The following is a 22,929-nucleotide window of genomic DNA, read 5'->3' as shown; positions in this document are numbered from 1 at the left end:
AAGCACTTTTTATTTTTCTGTTTTTTTTTTTACTAACACACTAACTGTTTGAATTTTTGCTTAAGCCAATTAACATTTCACTTCAGCCATGGATTAAACTGTTGTTGCTTTCTGGTGTTGTGATTTTTATGCTTTGGTTGTATGTCAGGTACAAGGAGAATTACACCCACTTTTTGTGAACAAGACGAAAGAACCCTCAGAAGGTTAAGAAGAGCTGAAAGAGGGAAAAATATTATTGGAGAAGAGGAGTCAGAAGAAGAATTCCAAGATATGGAGGAACACTTAACAAACCCACCAAATGGGGCTGAAGGAGTAGCCAATAACAACAATAATCCACCACAGAGAAGAGTTTTAGCTTCCTACACAAGTGCAGATCCTAGACATTGTGGGAGTAGCATTCTTACCCCAAATGTTAATGCAAATAACTTTGAACTAAAGCCACAACTCATCACCTTGGTTCAAAACAATTGTTCTTATGGAGGAGGACCACTTGAAGACCCTAACCAACACTTGTCCACCTTCTTGAGGATTTGTGACACTGTCAAAACCAATGGTGTGCACCCTGACAGTTACAAGCTACTGCTATTTCCATTTTCACTCAGAGACAAAGCCACTCAATGGTTGGAATCCTTCCCAAGAGGCAGCATCAACAATTGGGATGATCTAGTAACCAAGTTCCTTGCCAAGTTTTACCCACCTCAAAGAGTTATTAGATTGAAGACTGAAGTGCAAACATTCACACAAATGGATGCTGAACCCTTGTATGAAGCATGGGAACGATACAAAGCTCTAATCAGGAAGTGTCCACCAGGAATGTTCAGTGAGTGGGACAGATTGCAGAATTTCTATGAAGGTTTGACACTGAAATCTCAAGAGGCTTTGGATTATTCAGCAGGAGGTTCTTTGCAATTAATGAAAACAGCAGAGGAAGCCCAAAATCTCATTGATATGGTAGCCAACAATCAATATTTCTTTGCTCACCAGAGGCAACGCCAACCATCACAAAGGAAAGGAGTGTTGGAGTTGGAAGGAGTGGACTCAATCTTGGCTCAAAACAAAATGATGCAGCAGCAAATTCAACAACAATTTGAGTAAATGGCCAAGAGGATTGATAGCCTCCAAGTTGCAGCAGTTAATACAAGCCAACCATCATCCACATGGGGACAAAATGAAGAGACTCAAGAGGAGCAACAGCAAGAGCAAGTCCAGTACATGCACAACCAAAATTCTGGGCCAAATGAAGTCTATGGTGACACCTACAACCCTTCTTGGAAGAACCACCCAAACCTTAGGTGGGGAGACAATCACAACCAAAATCAACAACCATGGCAGAGAAACTCAAATCAAAACACTTCAAGAAACAACCAAAACCACAATCAGCAGCAAACTAACCAAAACTCTTACAGAAAACCCCAAAACAACTACCCCAACTCCAACCATTACCCATCCAATAACCAAACCTCAAATCAGAACACTTACCCTCAACCCTCAACACCCCACAATCAACCAATCTCACAAGAATCCCAAAGGATTAACAACTTGGAGCTCCTAATGGAAAAAATGATGAAAACTCAAGAGATGACAATGAGGAACCAAGAAGCATCCATGAAAAATATGGAACGGCAAATTAGACAACTCTCCAAGCAGATCACCATTGAAAGGTCATCAAACTCACTACCAAGTGACACCATTCCCAATCCAAAAGAGGAGTGCAAGGCAATACAATTGAGGAGTGGAAGAGTCTTGGTGAAAAATGAAGAAGCAACCAAGAAGTCAAAGGAAAGTGACAAGAAACAAGCTGAAGAAGAGAAAGTCAATGACAAGGAGGAGACAGCAAGCAAGCCAACTCAGAATCAAGTTCAAGAAAGAGAAGATCAGCCACAAAAATCAAGAAAGGGAAAGGAAGTAATTGAAGAGCCAACTAAGGACCAAAGGCAGGGAATGAACTTCACTCCACCTTTGCCATATCCTCAAGGGCTCAACAAGGAGACTAAGGATCAACACTTCCCAAAATTTCTTGAAATCTTCAAGAAGTTGGAGATCAATATTCCCTTAGCTGAAGCACTTGAGCAAATGCCCCTGTATGCAAAGTTCTTAAAAGAACTTATCAACAAGAAGAGGAGTTGGCAAGAAAAAGAGACTGTGCTTCTCACTGAAGAGTGCAGTGCACTCATTAGAAAAGGACTCCCTCCCAAGTTAGAAGACCCTGGAAGTTTCTTCCTACCTTGCACCATTGGAAATCTACTTATCAACAAGGGGATGTGTGACTTAGGAGCAAGCATAAATTTAATACCATCATCCTTAGTGAAAAAGCTTGGCATAGGGAAGGTGAAACCAATACAGATGTCCTTGGAATTGGTGGACCAATCAATAATATATCCCAAGGGAGTGATTGAGAACCTTTTAGTTAAGGTTGACAAGTTCATTTTTCCTGCGAACTTTGTAATACTGAACACTGAAGAAGAAGAAAACAATTCAATCATCTTGGGAAGGCCATTTTTGGCCACTGCTAGAGCCATCATAGATGTAGAGCAGGGAGAACTAACTCTCAGGATGCATGAGGATAGCATTATCCTGAAAGTGTTTCCAGAACCACAAATTAGTGAAGAGAGAAGCAAAGTAGTCAGTGACTGTTTTCCAAGGCAAGCAACCAAAAACACAGGGGATCAGAAGGATGAGCATGTGCAAGAAGGAGAAGAGATTCAAAAAGGAATTAGGATGATAAACAATGAAGAAAGTACCACAACCAAAGCTGCTGTCAAGAAAGAAAGGTTAACAAGAAAAAAGAAGAAAAACAAGAAGAAGGCTCACAAAGGGTGGAAGAATAAAAAAATTCCAACTGAAGGATTTTCCAAAGGCGACAAGGTGCAACTAATATATCAATAGCTGGGGACTGAGGATCACTACACTGTTAACCAAGTACTCTCTCTTGAGCATGTGGAAATTGAGCACCAAGGGACAAAAAAGAAGCTCACAGTCAGAGGGGACAAGCTGAGGCACTACAGTTTTCAACCCCCATGATCAAAGGATAAGATGTCAAGCTAGTGACAATAAAGAAGCGCTTGTTGGGAGGCAACCCAACCTGAGGTAGTTTTATTTTCATGACTATTTCAATAAAAAGGTCAATTAGTTTTGTCTACATTGCAAGAAGCTAAGTTTGGTGTTGCACACCAAAATAATCTAAGGGAGAGTGAAGGATTCTAAGTTTGGTGTTCCACCAAAGTCTCATCATAAAACGCATTCTCACTTTCTGCATAATGCTAGCTTCAAGCATTTAGATAAACTAGTTAACTATTTACTGTTTCATAGTTTTTAGTTTTATTACCTTTAGCATGGAAAAAGGATTTCACAGATAATTAATTTGCTGCATGAGAGACATTGGCAAGGAACTAAGTTTGGTGTTCACACACCAAAGTAAGTTCAAAAGCCCACAAATAAGCTTTGCATATTAACCGGGTACCTTAAGGGCTTGAGAAGCAAGCCACTTTTGAGGATTATGCAGGAAAATAGTCAACAAATTAAAGAACACTTGCACTATGACTCAGAAGGAGCAAACAGAAGGAAGAAAGAAAAGTAGCAATCCAACAGGTCGTATTTATACTTGATCATTGATTGTGCAATCAATTAATTCAGGTACTCCTTTATGTCTGGCTGAAATGATTATTTAGTTGCAAGTGGAAGTACATGTTGAAAAAGAAAGCTATCTGCATAATTTTTGCTTGAAAATTTTCTGCCTAATAAGTGTCATCATTCATCAACTTGAATACTTTGTTTTGTTTCCCTTGCTGTTTGAATAAAAGAAAGATGTTTGATTTAGAAAAGTAATTGTTCAATGTCACAGAAGTTAGAATGAAAGTTAGTGGTGGTGTGTGTTTGAATTAATTGTTAGCTCATAGAATAAATGCTGTAGAATGACTTGTTACTTGAAGCTTAAGCTAGTTTGCTGCTATGATCCTTCAATTAATAAAAAAAATCCCTTGAAATTAAACCAAAACAGAAAGAAAAAGAAAAAAGAAAAGCCAAAAGTTGGCAAAGAAACAAACAATAAGGCTAGACACCAATAGCTTGGACCCTAGGACATATGCCTGTGGTGTTTGAGTACTAGGATATGCTTGGACAAGTAGGTTCTAAGGAGTATCTTAAAACTTGGCAACTTAGATCAACTGATTTGGGATTGTCAACTGAAAGTCCACAATAAAGAGCAACCTAGCTACAAAATATTTAGTAATCCAAAGAGATGCTGGGCATCAATGATCCTAGGAAGAAAAAGGTGAGCCATGTGTCTGTGGTGAAGAAATGTTGAGTAAAATAAGGCCAAAGGCCACTGCAACATTTGACACCAAGCCTTCAATAAGAAATAAGTTCTGTAATGCAAAAGAAAGAAGAAAAGCTGACAAGGGAAATGAGCAAAAAGTGAGGATTCATAGCAGCAACCTTAGTGAGCCCTTAAAGGAACATGGTTTGTTTTGACAGCAAGTAATAAATGAGCTACTTTTGATCTGCATAAAACCCCATAAACAAAATTCAACTAATTGCCTAATAAGGACATGCATGCTTATCTACTTCATTCTATCTTCTCTTATGTTTTATGCTTGCTTGGGGACAAGCAAGTTTTAAGTTTGGTGTTGTGATGACAAGTCATCATAGTCTAGTTTTACTAGCCTTTTTCTTTGTTTTTCATTTGGTTTATGCACTTTCTTGCACTCTAAGTAAGTAATTTGGAATGAAAATGCATGACTTCTTTGAATCAAACAACCACCATGAAATTGATGCTAAATCATGAGGTTTAAGCTAAATTCAATTGAATTTTAATGATTAATAGACCTTGTGAATTTGGTGATACTTTGATTGGTTGTTTTGATTAATTGTAGGTGAAGAAAAGAAGAAAAGAAGGAAGCATGGCCTAAGAAGCGTGGCTCAAAGGAGAAAAAGTGTGGCCAAGAAAGGAGGAAGTGTGGTGCAACAAAACCATGAAGCTCTCTCCAAAGCTCACTAAGTGAGCGCTACACTTGCTTCCAGGAGACCAAGGCACAAAGCTCAGCTCACTTTGTGAGCTGAGCACAACACAAGGCCAAGAAATAAGGAAATGAGGAACCAAGCTCAGCTCACAAAGTGAGCATTATCGAGAGCATTGAGGAAATAATTCAAAGAAAATGATTTGCAAATGCATGCTCCAAGGCTTGAACTCATGACCAAGGGGGATGGGAGAGGCGCTACTCACTAAGGAAAATAAGCAAAAAATGGCCAAATGCACTCCTCAAGGTTCGAACTCACCACCATGAGGAAGCAAGGAAGCAAGGCATCACAAGAAAACCAAGGAAAAGCTCCAGCGCATGCTTCCTCCAAGTTTCGAACCAAGGACCCTTCCTTGGATGCACCAAAGCTCAGGTCACAAAGTGAGCTGAGCGCTATCCATGGGCACATGCAACACATCTTGACACGGTCAGGAAAAGAGTGGAGCGCGCATGACACGGTCCTGGGCAGCACAAGGCGCGCACAATTTGGCACCAAGACACTAGCGCACCAAGAAAAAGTGAGCTGAGCTCTCCCCTGATGCTTCCCAATCAGCAAGACACGCTATGCAAAGCACAAAGCTCAGCTCACTTTGTGAGCTGAGCATTCCCCTGGGAGATGCATTTGGGCTGAAATTGAAATTTAAAATTCCAACTTACTTCATTCCTTCACCAAATCAAAAGCCCATCCGAATTCCAATATCCAAGAATAGAAAGTGTATAAATAGGAGTTAGTTTGATGTAATTAGGACCTTTTTCTTTTACCTTAGAACCTCTAGACTTCATTTTGAATTTTCCCTTTTTACCTGCATTTTAATTCTGAGCTTTTTGAATTTCTGAGAGAACTTGGAAGGAGAATTGATCTCTCTTCTTCTTGGTTCTTGCTTGAGCACTCTTTTATTTCCTTGCTTTGGATCTTGGGTAGAGAATTGAAGAACTTCTGTTTCAATCTCACCTTGGGATCTTGTTTGTTTTCTTTCTGCATAATTGAATTTGAATTTCTGTTTACTGCTTCTTCATCTACTTTGCTTCTGCAATTTACTTTTCTTTACTTCTTTTGCAATTTCTCTTGTTGGATCTAGGAAGGGAGTGAGATCTAGATTTGTTTTCTAGTCTCTTTGATTTCCTGAGATCTTCAACACCTTTTAGAATTGCTGCAACTTAAGCACTGCTTTCCAGTTCTTTAAATTCTCAAGTCATTTTACTTTTCTGATAAGATCTACTTCACTGCACTTAAATTTTCTCTTTTATGTTTAATGCAATTTAGTTGTTCTTGTTCAAATTCTGCTATCCTAATTTCCAATTCCTTTTATGATTCAAGCAATTTACATTTCTTGCACTTTAAGCTTCAGCCATTTACATTTCTTGCAATCTAAGTTTCTGCAATTTACATTATTTGCACTTTAAGAATCTGCTTCTTTACTTTCCTGCTCTTTAATTTACTGCACTTTACCCCTCCCTCTTTACTTTCCAAGCAAATTTAGTTTCTGCAAGTTACAATCACTCAACCAAATCTTGATTCGCTTGACTAAATCAACCACTAAACAAAAATTGCTCAATCCTTCAATCCCTGTGGGATCGACCTCACTCATGTGAGTTATTATTACTTGATGCGACCCGGTACACTTGCCGGTGAGTTTTATGTTGGATCGTTTTTCACACATCAAATCCCACTCTCATGAGAACAAAGCAAATCATTGATGATGAAAGATGTAATGTAAGAAGCACAAACGGTAAACATAAGTTATCATCAATGTATTTCATCACTCAAGTAAAAGGCACCATCAATAGCAAAGTCAAAGAACCTCATCAGAAGGAAACAAGATTAGGCTGATTAGAAATTTTTTGAGACAACTTCAATGGTCAAAGAAAAGTTAAAATTGAAATAGGACCATGAAGAGGGAAGATTTGTAACCTAACTTGAACAATTCAATCATAGAAGAGGTTCAAAATTCATTGGTCAGCAAGGTTCTAATTGACATAGAAACCGTCAACCAGTTCCTTGTTGTCTGCAATGATTTAAACCAAATAAAGGGAACTGAAGAAAAGCCGAAGTGCCAGTAGACCACTCTATTACTTAAATTTGGCAATAAACAAGTGGGACTAGAGTTAAAATGTGCCAAATTCAGTTCACAATTGGAAATTAATAGGATAAGGTTTTCAGAAAAATACGGCAGCATTTTGGCAGTAAATTGAGCGTTCCCGAATTAAACAAACAGCAAAATCAGTCCATATAAATTCAAGATAATTCAGACAAATTCAATAGCCATATTTCACATGAACCAAGGTGCATTTTCGAATATGAGTTCAGCAACAGATTTATCAATAATATCGATCTCGGTTTAGCAACCATCATCTATTCAATTACAAACATCAATAACTCAGCAGCTCATATGAATCCAATATAGGTCAATTAGCATGAAGAACAGGAAAATTCATATGGCACAGGCATCATTAAGCAAAATCAGCATAACAGCAGTGAAATAGCATACCAGTAAATAGCATCGAATAGCAACATGTAAAAATAGATCAGCAACATCAACAGCAAAGCAGTTATAAAATCATCCAATTCAGACAGCATGAACAGAGCAATTATCAGACCTAAATCCACTAACCACATCCTAGCTACCTAACCACCTAAAATCAACTAAGAACATGCATTTCTAATCTAACTAAACTAAGCAAAAGTTAAACAAAGCTAACAAAATTACCTAAACAGAATGATAAAGCAAGAAAAAAAATGAAAGGGAAGACAGGGGAACCTGGGGCAAGCAGAAACAGAACTGGAAGAGGAAGGAAATGACACGGCCAACCCAGAAGTGGCAAGGAGAAGGTGGTCACAGAGCAGCGAGATGTAGAGCAGGGAAGCGTAGCTTCTGCTGTGGTTACAGCAATAGAAGGAAGGAGGGAGAAATGGGAAAGGAACAGCTGAGAGTGGTTGGTGACAATGGGGTCCGCGGCGGTGCTTGGTGAAGGCGGAGAAGATGGGCGGACGGACAGGGAAAAGAGAAGAAGGAGAAGAAGAAAAGAAGGGGATGGAGGGGTGGTCGGCGGCGGCTCGGGGTCGCCGGAACTGAGCTACAGTATGAGGGTGATGGTGGTGAGTAATGAATGTTTCAATAGAGGGAAGAGAGGGAATAGAAGGAGACATTGGGGGTGAAAGGGATAGGGTTACGCGAATGAAAAGTGTTCTCGCATAAGGGATTAGGCAAATTTGAATCCACGCATACGCGTCACGGACGCGTGCGCATTGGTGGAGAGAAATGAATGTGACGCGTACGCGTGAAGCACGCGTACGCGTCGAGTGAAATTGTGCTAAACGCACAATTCCATCACCGTTTTCGCACAACTCTCTGTTCAGATTGAAGGGGGCAGCATTTACGTGCGACGCGTGCGCATCAGGCACGCCCACGCGTGGTGCGCCAGAATTGCAATTGACGCGTACACGTCATGGACGCGTATGCGTGGGTCGAATTGTACTTCTAGCACACCAGCCGCACGATTCCATCACAACTTTTTGTTCGTTAGATGGGATAGCAAAATTGGTTTCGACGTCCATGCGTCTCCTATGCGCACGCGTGGGTTGTCCCTTTTTTTTTTGAGAAATAACAAACTACCAAAACAATGCTAAACATGATTAAGCAAATAAAACCATAATTTAAACTAAATAACTATAACTAAAAATAAAAATTTAATTTACTACCAATGTAAACAAAAGAGAAATTAGAAAGAATATACCATGGTGGGGTGTCTCCCACCTAGCACTTTTAGTTAAAGTCCTTAAGTTGGACATTTGGTGAGATCCTTGTCATGGTGGCTTGACGTTAGGATTTTTGCCAGTAAAGAATTTCATAAAAACAGTCGCGTTGTAGATATAGTCTCTAAACCGACAGAAATCCCTTCGTACAAACGTTTTGGTTGTCATAAGTAACAAACCCCTTTGAAATTGATAACCGAGTATTCAAACCTCGGGTCGTCTTCTCAAGGAATTGCAGGGAAGTATGTTCTTATTATTGGTTATGAAGATTGTAAATTAGGGGTTTTAGAAAGTAAGGGAGCAGTATGTTGCACAAGAAGAATAAAATAAATAAATAACTATAAAATAAACTCTTGGAAAAGTACAAGAACTGGAAGTCCTATCCTTATCAATTGTGATGAGAATTGGATTTTAATCCCACTTGGTCAGCCTTTACTAAACAAAGGAAGGTTAAGTGGGCTGATTGGCTTGATTCTCAAGTCCTGGTCAACTCCTGTGGAGAGACTAGCTTTAGAGCAATCCTAGTTCAATCAGAATCTGCCAATTTCAACCACTGTTTTATTTGACAGCTCAAGCGTCACCAATTACTTTAACCAAAGCCAAAAGGAAGAAAAATCTAAATTAAATTAAAAACATTTATAAATGAAGCAAAGCAAAATTAAATCTGAAAATACCTCGAATTGCATTCACAAAAGAACTTAAATCTGACATGGACATTCATAAATTAAATTAGGAAAATAAATAAAAAGAACATTGAACCTGGGATTGAGAGTCACTCCTAAAACTAAGAGAAGTCCTAAATCCTAATCCTAAGAGAGAGGGGAGAACCTCTCTCTCTAAAAACTACATCTACCCCTAAAATTGTGAATGTGAAAGCCTCTCTATGAATGGATGCAATCCCCCACTTTATAGCCTCTAATCTGTGTTTTCTGGGCCGCGAACTGGGTCGAAAACAGCCCGGAAATCGCTGGAGAAGAATTCAAACACGCTGATTTCCATCACTGCGACGCGGCCGCATGGATCACGCGGTCGCGTCAGAGGAACTATAGCATATTATATATCAAATCGAAGCCCCGAACGTTAACTTTCCAACGCTACTGGAACCGCATCATTTGGACCTCTGTAGCTAAAGTTATAGCCGTTTGAGTGCAAAGAGGTCAGGCTGGACAGCTTAGCAATTTCTCCAACTTCTTGTATTCCTTCCACTTTTACATGCTTCCTTTCTATCCTCTGAGCCATTCCTGCCCTATAATATCTGAAATCACTTAACACACATATCAAGGCATCTAATGGTAATAAGAGAGGATTAATAATAAGCAAATATAAGATTAAAGAAGCATGTTTTCAATCATAGCACAAAATCAGGAAAGAAATATAAAACCATGCAAATATTATGAATAAGTGGGTAAAGAGTTGATAAAATCCCCTCAATTGAGCATAAGATAAACCATGAAATAGTGGTTTATCAACCTCCCCACACTTAAACAATAGCATGTCCTCATGCTAAGCTCAAGAGAAGCTATAAAGATGAAGAGGGATGGTAGAATGCATGAAATGCAACCTATCTATATGAATGCAACTACATGCAAAATGTTTCTACCTACTTGGTTAAAAGTAAACAAATCTTTTAAGAACATACATGAACTGGATTTTACCAATTCAAATTATACAATAAAAGCAAATAAACTTGTAAGAAGATAGCTCATGAAAGCAGGAACATAGAATTAAGCACTGAACCCTTACTGGTAGTGTATATCACTCTATCTCTCAAGTGTCTAGGGTTATTCACTCTACTCTTCTCTAGTCATGCTTTCTAAACCTTGTTCTTCATCTAACCAATCAACAAAAATTTAATGTACCAATGCAAACATCATGAGGTCTTTTCAAGGTTGTAATGGGGCTAAGGTAAGGGTGAAGGTATATATATATAAGGCTAAGTGACCTAACAAAGTGAATCCTTGATTAGTCTAAGATCTCACCTAACATATACATACTTTATATAATTTAAATATACTTTACCTAGCTACCCAAAATTTTCCCACTTTAGTATTACATGCTCATGTATCAAACTTATTTTTGAATTTTGTCCCCTTTGCATTGATTTTTTTTATTTTGCATTTGGGGTATTTTTTTATTTTTCTTTTCTTTTTTTTTGTATCCCCTTTTTTAATTACTTAATATATTTTTCTTCAATGCACATGGTAATTTAATTATTTTGATTTCACATGAGCATGCTTCCCAAATTTTCAAATAACTTATTCAATTTAATTCCCTACTTTTTCATATCATCCCATGTTCCCATAAAATTTCCGACACTTAAATTTTACACAATATCTATCTTAAGCTAACCAAGGATTCAACTTGGGATTCTTATTTTGTTTTTCTACTTAAGGCTAGTAATGTGGTTATAAAACAGAGGGGATTTAAAAGCTTAAGGGGGCTAACAAGGGTGATGTAAAAGGTAGGCTAATTTTGGGATAAGTGAGCTAAAATCAAACAATGGCCTCAATCATATGCAAGCATGTAAATACACTAAATATTGGACATATAGAATGGAACAAAGTAAAGATTACAATCATAGAGAAGGGAACACACAGGAATAAAATATTTATGGTTAAATAATGTAACCATATAAATAAGCTCAAATCTCATAGGTTGTGTGTTTTTTAGCTCAAAAACCATGTTCCAAATACAACTTCCAAACAAGTTTAACACAAAAAATTTTTTTTCAATTTAAATTAGTGAAATATTATAAAAATTTCTTGAAAAAGAAAATATTACTTCAACCAAGTAGTAACTAAATGCATAAAATCAAATAAACATGCAATTAAATATGCAAATGTAACAATTAACAAAGAAAATAAAATATTGGTGTTTGAGACAGGAAAGTACTAACCCATGGAGATCGGTATCGACCTCCCCACACTTAAAGACTGCACCGTCCTCGGTGCATACTGAGATGTGCAGGTGGACGGGTTGTTTCAACTATTGCTTTTCTCTAAGGATTGTGCAGATGGACTTGTCTGTCTCCTCATGTAAACGTCTTCCGGTTCTCTTCCTGGTGGCCATCCTGAAAGAAAAAGGGAAGAAAGGTAACCCAATAATAGAGATAAGAAAATAAATGAAATATGGTTGGGTTAATGCCGAATGAAAAGGGTCTCATTTACATGGAAGCTTTAACATGTACGTGAGAAAACAATAGAAGCCATGGCATACCAATGGTGCAAAATATGCAACAATGAGGAAGAGTGTGGGTAATGAAAATATCAATATAAGTACATGTCAATGCAAGAGGAGTACAAGTATCATAAAAATTAGCATTGATTTAAATAATGTTACCCAATCAGAATAAAACAAGTCATAAGTACCAAGATAATACTAGGAAAGATATAACAGTTGAATAAGAACATTTGAACATCAATAATTTTAGAAAAATAAAAATATGCAATGAATGAAAGTATGAAAATAAATAAAATAAAATAAAATGAGAGGGAAAAAGGATGAGAAGAAGAAAAAGAAAGTGAGAAAGGAGAGAGAAGGAAGAAATTATGATTAGAAAAGAAAAGATAAGAAAATTGGCACTAATTTGGATAGGTTGTGCGACGCTGGCGACGCGGTCGCGTGGGTGATGCGGTCGCATGGTGCACGATAAGGTTGGGTGACGCGGACGCGTGGGGGACGCGATCGCGTGACTCGATTTGTGCTAGTGACGCGAGTGCAGCCTCGCGGTCGTACAACTCTCTGTTCAAAACTCAGTATTGCCAAAATCCAGGGTGACGTAGTCGCGTGGTCGACGCGATCGCGCAGGTGGCCTTATTTCCAATATGACGCGGACGTGTGGGTGACGCGTTCACGTGGCAGGGCTTGTGCTACTAGCACGGGTCCAGCCCAACTCCAGCTCAACTTTCTGCCATACACCCTTTTTACGCCGATTTCAGGTCACGCGGCCGCGTGGGTGACGCGGTCGCGTGGGTGACGCGGTCGCGTGGGAGGCCATTATTCCCATATGACGCGGTTGCGTCAGCGACGCGGTTGCGTGGGGTGATTTGTGCCATTGGCACGCCTCCAGCGCTGCTCCTGTGAAACTCTCTGTTCATATTAATATTGTCTCCCATCTCCTTGCGACGCGAACGCGTCGCTGATGCGGTCGCGTCGCGTGCTCGCTTTTTTTTTTTAATCTGAAAAGATGCAGAATGCAGTGTTAATATGAATGTGATGCAAAACTCCAGGTTCAATAAAATAAAATAAAATAAAATTTCAAAAACAAACAAAACTAATTAAAATTGAGAAAGGAATGATTATACCATGGTGGGTTGTCTCCCACCTAGCACTTTTAGTTAAAGTTCTTAAGTTGGACATTTGGTGAGCTCCCTGTTATGGTGGCTTATGCTTGTATTCGTCCAGGAATCCCCACCAGTGTTTGTACTTCAAGTAACCTCCGGGGTCCCAAACTAAGCATGTAAAGCCCTTAAGAAGCTTCAAACAGATTCTTAGGCTCCCGGGGTAACAGATGTCAGAGCAGATTCCAGGATCCCAAGCTTTGCTATTAAATCCGCCTCCATCTTGATCTATATGTTTCCATCCGGGCGGTTTAAAAAGTAGAATCTCACCATGGTGACCAAACATTCTCCGTGATCCATGTAATTGAGCATGATACCAATCCATGTACTTCGAGGTGAAGCGTGGAACCTTATTGAACCTTGTGCACCAACTCTGAGTACGAGCCATTTCCCTCTTACTCTTAAAGCCGCAAAGAGCTCTAAGCTGGCCATCTGTTTCAAGCAAATCATATTCAAGTGAATAAGTAAAGTTATAGGTTAAGGATTGTACCCACTTGAAGCTTGTATTAGGTGGTAATGGCCTTGCGATAGGTGTTTCTGGTGGTTCTGCAAGTTCTACTCCCTTGGGTTCTTCTGTGAATTGCTCCATTTCCTTGTAAGAGTCTTCAAATGTAGTATCACCCTGGTCAAAGTCTTCTATGTCTTCCTCATCACTTGAGTCATAGATTGGAGGTTGAGAGAAATCTGCCTCCGCATCATCTTCATATTCACTTGGGGAAGATTCTTCGATCTCAGAGAATTCACTTGCGGATGCAAATTCATTACTAAGAGAATTTGACTTGTGACTATCATCATCAAGGGAATTTGTGTCTTGGGTTATTCCGTCTGATTCTTCATAAACAACTTGCCTTGGAGATTGTACAATATCCTCCTTAGCATCAACCGTAGCGTCCTTGACAGAGCTCTCCTCAGTTCTGGATTCCCATGGAGGTTCAGCATCTCCTAGATCTTCAACCAACTCTTCTTCTTGAACAATGACAGCTTCTTCTACTTGTTCTAGCACGAATTCGTTCTCTGTCTTATCCACTGGAATTTCTGGTATTTCCTTCATGCTACGCTCTTCGTTAGACTGTTCACATGGGGCTGTGGCTGATCCTTGTGTATTTGAGCATCTAGAAACCCATTGAATTACTACTTGCTCCAGTTGTCGAATGGTTGTTTGAAATTTATTTATTGTTTCCTTTAGGCGAACCTCTGCTTCTCGGGTTGCCGGACTTGGGCATGATACATAGGAAAGTGGTGGTGATTGGGAGTGATTGGATTGGTACTGGGCTAAGGAAGGATCATATGGTGGCGAATGGTGAAGAGAAGCTCGTGAGTGTGGTGGTTCGAGGTTATGTTGAAAGGATGGTTTATATGCACGGGGTGGGGCTTGTTGGTAGTTACAAGGTTGTCCACCATATCCTTCAGCTGGGTATGCACTGTAGAATGGTCTTTGTCCAGGATATCTCGGAGGGTGTTGCTACCTGAAGGGTTGATTAGATCCTCTTGGCTCCATCCATCCTTGATTGGTCTAACCTTGATGCACATTCCTGCTGTAACTTCTATTTCCTTCAACAAAGTTAGAACCAAACTCAAAGCGAGAGGGGTGAGAGTTCATGGTAGCAAATAAAAATTAAAAACAAAAATAAAAACAAATTTAAATTAAAAAGTTATTTAAATTTTGAATTTGAAAATTAAATTTTGAAATTTTGAATTTTAAATTTTTGAATTTTGAATTTTTGAAATTTGAAATTTGAAATTTGATTTTTGAAATAAGATAAGATAAAATAAAAATTTTAAAATAAAAACCAATAACCTCTTAACTTAAGAAAAAGAAAAAATAAAAACAAAAATAAAAACAAATAAACAAGCAAAAATAAAATATTTACAATAACCAATAATAAGGCACACGTTTGCAATTCCCCGGCAACGGCGTCATTTTGACATTAGGATTTTTGCCAGTAAAGAATTTCATAAAAACAGTCGCATTGTAAATATAGTCTCTAAACCGACAGAAATCCCTTCGTACAAACGTTTTGGTTGTCATAAGTAACAAACCCCTTTGAAATTGATAACCGAGTATTCAAACCTCGGGTCGTCTTCTCAAGGAATTGCAGGGAAGTATGTTCTTATGATTGGTTATGAAGATTGTAAATTAGGGGTTTTATAAAGTAAGGGAGCAGTATGTTGCACAAGAAGAATAAGATAAATAAATAACTATAAAATAAACTCTTGGCAAAGTACAAGAACTGGAAGTCCTATCCTTATCAATTGTGATGAGAATTGGATTTTAATCCCACTTGGTCAGCCTTTACTAAACAAAGGAAGGTTAAGTGGGCTGATTGGCTTGATTCTCAAGTCCTGGTCAACTCTTGTGGAGAGACTAGCTTTAGAGCAATCCTAGTTCAATCAGAATCTGCCAATTTCAACCACTGTTTTATTTGACATCTCAAGCGTCACCAATTACTTTAACCAAAGCCAAAAAGAAGAAAAATCTAAATTAAATTAAAAACATTTATAAATGAAGCAAAGCAAAATTAAATCTGAAAATACCTCGAATTGCATTCACAAAAGAACTTAAATCTGACATGGACATTCATAAATTAAATTAGAAAAATAAATAAAAAGAACATTGAACCTGGGATTGAGAGTCACTCCTAAAACTAAGAGAAGTCCTAAATCCTAATCCTAAGAGAGAGGAGAGAACCTCTCTCTCTAAAAACTACATCTACTCCTAAAATTGTGAATGTGAAAGCCTCCCTATGAATGGATGCAATCCTCCACTTTATAGCCTCTAATTTGTGTTTTCTGGGCTGCGAACTGGGTCGAAAACAGCCGAAAATCGCTGGAGAAGAATTCAAACACGCTGATTTCCGTCACTGCGACGCGGCCGCATGGATCACGCGGTCGCGTCGCCTAGCGTCAGAGGAACTATAGCATATTATATATCAAATCGAAGCCTCAGACGTTAGCTTTCCAACACAATTGGAACCGCGTCGTTTGGACCTCTGTAGCTAAAGTTATAGCCGTTTGAGTGCAAAGAGGTCAGGCTGGACAGCTTAGCAATTTCTCCAACTTCTTGTATTCCTTCCACTTTTGTATGCATCCTTTCTATCCTCTGAGCCATTCCTGCCCTATAATATCTGAAATCACTTAACACACGTATCAAGGCATCTAATGGTAATAAGAGAGGATTAATAATAAGCAAATATAAGATCAAAGAAGCATATTTTCAATCATAGCACAAAATCAGGAAGGAAATATAAAACCATGCAAATATTATGAATAAGTGGATAAAGAGTTGATAAAATCCACTCAATTGAGCACAAGATAAACCATGAAATAGTGGTTTATCATGGCTTGTGCTTGAACTCATCCTGAAACTTCCACCAAACGCTTGTACTTCCAATAATCTTCATCATTCTCAAGTGAATTTGCCAAGCCTTGAGGGATTTCTTCACAAGCTTTGAGCTCCCAAAGTCGATCCTCTTGTATGCCCGGGATCCGAAATCTTATTTCCACACCCATCTTGAAGTTGATCATCATTGTTCCTACCAGGTGGCAAGCAGTCTGAATTCTCAATGCAATACCAAACTCTTCTCTCAGATCCAACCAAATGTTCATTAGTCCCACCCTTGCATCTAGCTCTTGGAATCTCAACCTTGATGACCCTTGATTTGCAACTCCAACCACTAAATATTCTTCTCTTACGCTTAATGCCACATAGCTCCCTATGTTGGCCGTCCGTTTCAAGAATACCATACTCGAGTGGGATAGGAAGGCGAATAGAGATGAGTTTTACCCATTCAAATGATGTAGTAGACGGCAACCTAGGTAGAGAAGTCTCCAACGTTCTTGACAAAGCATGTTCCACTCCTGTCCAACCTTTCCGAAGGACTTCCACTTCCACATCATTCTCAGACTCAATCAGAGGAGGGTCCTCATGTTTAAGGAGTTCAATTACGGATGTAGATTCATCACTAGGAAGACTTGATTCATGATCATCATCACCAAGGGAACTCACCTCTTGATCTATTCCATGCAATTCTTCATAGGGAATATGCCATGGAGGTTGTGCACTAGCCTCTTTGACATCAAGTTCAATCTTCTTGGAGGAATACTCTTCAACTCTTGATTCCCATTGAGGTTCGACATCTCCTAAGTCTTCAACCACTTCTTCCTCTTCAACTATTACGGCTTCCTCCACTTGTTCCAATACAAAGTCATGTTCCTCGTTGTCCACCGTAGTTTTTAGTGTCTCCTTCATGCTACACGCTTCTCTTGGTTCTCCACATGTAGCCATGGGCGTGCTTTGAGTGTTGACGTGCAGAGAGGCTAAATTACCTACTACCTCAGTCAAGATAGCTATGAATTCTTGTGTTGTCATTTGCATCTCTCTTTGCTCTTAAAGAAGAACACTTAGAGTGTCATCCATTGAAAATTGGGGTGGATATGAAGGTTCATTACTTGGGAGGAAAGGTTCCTGATAAGAGGGTGGTTCATCATAATAAGGATGTGGTGGTTCAACACTCTCCATATTTTTCACTTGTTGCACAACACACTTTAATTCCTTGTTCTCAAGTTGAGATTCTTTATCCATGAGAGCTTCGTGTGCTTTTCGGCTTCCCACTTGCTCTAATCGATGAAGGGTTTCTTGAAATTGATCCAATGTCTTCATGAGATGATCTCTTGACTCTTCTTCCGATTGGATAACATGATTAAGATCATCTGGCTCTTGGGAGTGATTGGGTTGGAATTGGGGTGGCTCTATGTATGGCTCATATGGTTCATAGGGAGGTTGGTATGGTGGATAAGGGTTAGGATCATATGAGGGTGTTTGGTAGTAGGGGGCTTGTGAGTATGGTGGTTTAAAGCTATGTTGAGGAGGGGGTTCATAGGCATATGGTAGGGCTTGTTGGTAACTACAAGGGGTCCACCATATCCATTGTCTTGATACGGACCTTGGAATGGTTCTTGCCCATAGTAATTTGGTGGAGGTTGATTGTCACGAAAAGGTCCACTATAACCATGGTCTTAGGATGCATCGTAGAATGGTTGTTGCTCATGGTACATTGTAGGATGTTGTTGCCGAAAGGGTTGATCAAATCCTTGTGGCTCCTCCCATCTTTGATTGTCCCAACCTTGATGCATATTCTCATTGTAGATTCCATTCTCAACAACATAATTTGAATTAAACTCATAGCCAAAGGGGTGAGAATTCATAGTAACAAAAGAAAGTAAAAATAAAAACTAATAAGAAAATAATGAGAATAAACTCCTAAAACTAGAAACAACTAACAAAGAAACGAAAAAGCAAAATTATTTACAATATTCACAATAACCAATAATAAGGCACACATTTGCATTTCTCCGGCAATGGCGCCAAAAATTGACGTTGGAAAAATCGTCGGTAAAGAATTTCACAGAAATAAGCGCGTTGCAAGTATAGATCTAAACCGACAATTAAACCTCAAACAAATTTAATTTGTTTGTCACTTAAGCAAACCCAATAAAAATTACCGTTGTATTAAATCTCGGGTCGTCTCTCAAGGAATTGCAGGGAGGTGTAGTTATTATTGGTTATGAGGTTGTATCTTTTTGGGTTTTGAAATGTTGAACAAGGAACGTAAATGACAAGAAAATAAACTAATAATAAATAAAGGTCTTAGCAAGGATTGATAATTAGAATTCCTATCCCTATTATCGTAGTCACTTGTAATGGTAATTGCCTTTTGCTATCACTTAGTTAACCTCTAACAATTGAAGGTAAGTCAAGTGATAAAATCAACTTGAGTTCACGAGTCCTAGTCAACTCCTAAGGAAAGACTAGAGTTAATAGAATTCAAATCAACTAGCAAGTTTCAATTACCAACTAACAAGAGACTTTGACAATTCAAGAGTCTCTAATTACACAATCTTAGCTAAGAACATAAAAAGCTAATTTAAAATCCAACCAAGCATTTCATCAAACACTTGGAAGGCACAAAACAAAAGCATAGAAAAGTAATAAGAGAATGTAAAATCTAAAACCAATAATTACAAAATCAATGATAACAAATAAAGGAAGAAGTAATAAATATGAAATACCACAAATTGCATTAAATAGAAAATCAAATCTAACATGAGAATTCATAAACTAAATTGGCAACATAAAGTAATCAACAAGGGAAATAAATAAACTAGAATGCTGAGACAAATAAAAGTAGAAGAGAAACTAAATTAAACTAAGATAGAAATCTGAAAGAAAAGGAATATAACTAAGACCTAAAACCTAGAGAGAGGAGAGAGCCTCTCTCTCTAGAAAACTACATCTAAAACCTAAAATTATGTGAATGAAAGTTGTCTCTTTGTTTCCCCCACTCTGCAGTCTCTATTCTGTGTTTTCGGGCTTGAAACTGGGCCAAAAAGAGCCCAGAAATCACCCCCAGCATTTTCTGCAGATTGCAGCACGTGACGCTTTGTCACGCGTACGCGTCGCTTGGTAAAAATCCTTGTCACGCGTACGCGACGCCCTATGGGTACGCGTCATTGCCAGCTTCTCAAAACATCATTTTCTTGTGTTCCTTCCACTTTTGCATGCTTCCTTTCCGTCCTCTAAGCCATTCCTGCCCTATAAAGCCTGAAAACACTTAATGCACAAATCACAACATCGAATGGTAATAAAGGGTAATTAAAAATTGATAATTTAAAGGCCTAGGAAACATGTTTTCGACTATATCACAGAATTAGGAAGGAAAATGTAAAACACGCAATTTATATGCATAAGTGTGAGAATAATGGATAAAATCCGCTCAATTCAATACAAAATAAATCGTAAAATAGCGGTTTATCATAATCTATCTATATGAGTGCAACTACATGCAAAAAAATGATTCTACTTACTTGGTTAAAAGTAAACAAATTCTCCAAGACAAACATAAACTGGATTCCACTAATTTAAATCACAAAATAAAGTACAGGTAAACTTGCAAGAAGAAATCTCATGAAAGCCGGGAACATAGAATAGAGCATCGAACCCTCACTGGAAGTGTATACACTCTAATCGCTCAAGTGTTTAAGGTTCGATTCTCTCGGTTCTCTACTAATCATGCTTTCTAAAACTTGCTCTTCTTCTACCAATCAACAAAAATTTAATGCACAAATACGCATATCAAGAAGTCTTTTAAGGGTTGTAATGGGGTTAAGGTCAAGGTAGGATTGTATTTGGTCAAGTGGACTAAAATCTGAATTCTTGATTAACCCAAACTTTCCACCTATCTTAAGACAATCCATGTAATCAAAATCCAAAACCTAACTACCCATTAACTATTTTTTCCACATATTCATGCACCTTGATATCTTTTAAGTACAAGTCATATGCATTAGTTCACTTATTGACATTGGGGCATTTTCCCCCTTTTTATTTATTTGCTATTTTTCTTTTCTTTTTCTCTTTTCTCATTATTCATATTCTTTTTTTTTTTCAGTGAATTAATGCATATGATTAATGTGCTAGATGCATGAACAAGTGCTTAAATTGTTTTCACATTTTCATATAAGCATATAAAGTACCTGTTACGAGGGTTACCTGAAACTGTGGGTCGATCTCGGACGAGATCTTCTGTACTGGTCGGAGATGATGTGTCCGGCTGGTGGGTAGCGGCTGGAGCTGTCATGTCCAACTTGTTGGACTTGCTGCACTGCTGATCCTTGGTCACCGAAGGGTGGGGGATACCTGCAAGAGACTCCGATGCTTAAGTTAGCATGGGTATTAAATAGGTTTTTAGTAGAATCAGAGTATGAGTTATACCTGGGTGCTCCAGTGTATTTATAATGGTGTAGAGTGACCTTTTTAGATAAGATAAGTTAGTTATCTTATCTTATCTTATCTTTGAGTTGAGGTCAGCTTATCTTTTAAGGGAACCGCCCTTATCTCTATAGGCTTGGACTGCCTTTGGATTTGTGTCGTGTTCCTCTATTTGGGCCCCTTACTGGGCTTTCCTGTCGATTCGACCGACCTCTTTGAGAAGAGGTCGAATAGCCTGACCTGAAGAGGTCGGTCGCTTTATTACTGAACATCCCGGATCGGATAGCTCGACCCAAGGTATCAACAATGCCCCTGTTAGAGCTCGGTCTTCTGCTTTGAGGTCGAATCTTTGACTTCGATCTTTCTCTAGTGAAGCCGAACTCGAGCATTTTGTTGATTCCTTTCTTTGTAGAACCTTTTTTAAATATGGAATGTTTTCCTCTAAAAGCGTGCACTTTTTATATCAGCGCTTTGTTCTTGGGAACGTGCGAGGGTTTAATACCTTCATTAATTGGTATTAATTGCCCCCTTTCCCTTGGCTTTTATTTTGAATTTTGCAATCAGAAACGGTTTCTCTCCTTCATTTTTCTTTGTAACTTCTCCTTCCGTTCTCTCGCTACAAGTTTTTCGCCTACATTTTTCCTTTTCTTACGTTGTGGCGTCACTCAGCAATTTTGCCGGCGATTCTGTCTTTCCATCTTCAACTCTTCTGAAGCTTTCCACTTTTTTCCAGGTTGGTTCCATTTATAGTTTCTTTACTTTTTTCGTTGCTTTGTCTTTGGTTTTTTGGTAACTCTTTGATATTTGACTGTATGTCAAAAAAAGCTTGAACCTTTCTATAATCTTGTGTTTGCTTGTCGCTGTAATGTGTTTTTTCTGACTTTTTTTTTCCGTTTTTACGCCTACTCCTGGTATTTCTGTTTGATGCTTCCTAGGGCTTTGTATGTTCTATTGTCGCTTCTGGCTATTTTTTGAAAAAAAATGTATCTTGCTCACCATTTCAAAAGATTGCCCCTTGATTTCTACCCTGTTTGGTGGCTTTCCTTGTTGCTGTACCTTTGTAGGAGATAACGATACCCATAATTTGATTTTTGTCTTTTGTTCGGAGTGCGTTTTCTTGACTTCCTCTTGATGCTTTTGTTTGCTTGTTAGTTCTGTCTGAGACTGTGAATTTTGGGAGGTAATTATTTTGATGATTTTTGATTTGTAACTCATGGCTTTCTTCTCGGAGTGTTTTCTTCCTGTTAGGACGTGTAGAGATGTAAACTTATAGGTTTCCTTGAATCCTCGCTCCCTAACTTGCCCCTAAAAGGATGCCCCTGGATCTTTAGTGCGGGTCCTTGGGTTTCCTTTTGTTTGTATTGCTCCGTGTCGTGCTTGTCCGAGCTGTTCTGAGATGTTTTGTTTTTTTTATCTGAGATGTTTTGGGTTAGTAATCTATTTTCTTCTCTTCTTGCTGTAGGACTAGTTGACCTCATGTCTTCTCACAAGAACATTATTGAGACATCTTCCCAGGTCCCTGAGGGAATGGCTGATTGGGTGGATTCAATGGTTCTTTTGTGTGTTTCTTTGGTTGATGCTAAATTTTGTTAGCAGCTTAGGCAATTTCATAGGTTTTGTAGTAGTGTTGGTGAGGAAAAGAATTATGAACTTGTATCTCCCACTTCTGAAGAGAGAGTTTGTTTCTCTACTCGGGTTGCTGGAGATCGCCCTTTTTTCTATGCTTACGATTTCTTTTTTGGCCAGATGAGTATCACCCTTCCTTTTACTGATTTTGAGACCAACCTGTTATGGTCCTGTAATGTTGCTCCTTCCCAACTTCACCCCAATTCCTAGGGTTTCATAAAAATCTTTCAATTGTTGTGTCATGGATTCGGTATTCCTGCTTCGCAATCCCTTTTCTTCTATCTCTTTGTTTTGATGAAGCCTGAGGTAGTTAAAAAGAAAGCCGCTTGGGTTTCTTTCCGAGCTTCCCAAGGAAAAAAGGTATTCTCTATGTTTGATGAATTTTTCCGTGATTTTAAAAATTACTTTTTTAAAGTCCGAGCTGTT

General features: G+C 38.6%; 1 pseudogene; it reads left to right on the top strand.

The window, feature by feature from the left end:
* Nucleotides 1–813: 813 nt before the first annotated feature.
* On the top strand, nucleotides 814–3,021 carry LOC148564119 (uncharacterized; annotated as a pseudogene).
* The last annotated feature ends 19,908 nt before the right edge of the window (nucleotides 3,022–22,929 follow it).

This window comes from Arachis ipaensis, chromosome B5 (assembly GCF_059453495.1).
Source record: "Arachis ipaensis isolate K30076 ecotype BB chromosome B5, ASM5945349v1, whole genome shotgun sequence".
NCBI classification, from domain to species: domain Eukaryota; kingdom Viridiplantae; phylum Streptophyta; class Magnoliopsida; order Fabales; family Fabaceae; genus Arachis; species Arachis ipaensis.
Note: the sequence above shows the minus strand (reverse complement) of the source record. Positions and strands in the feature narration are given on the sequence as shown.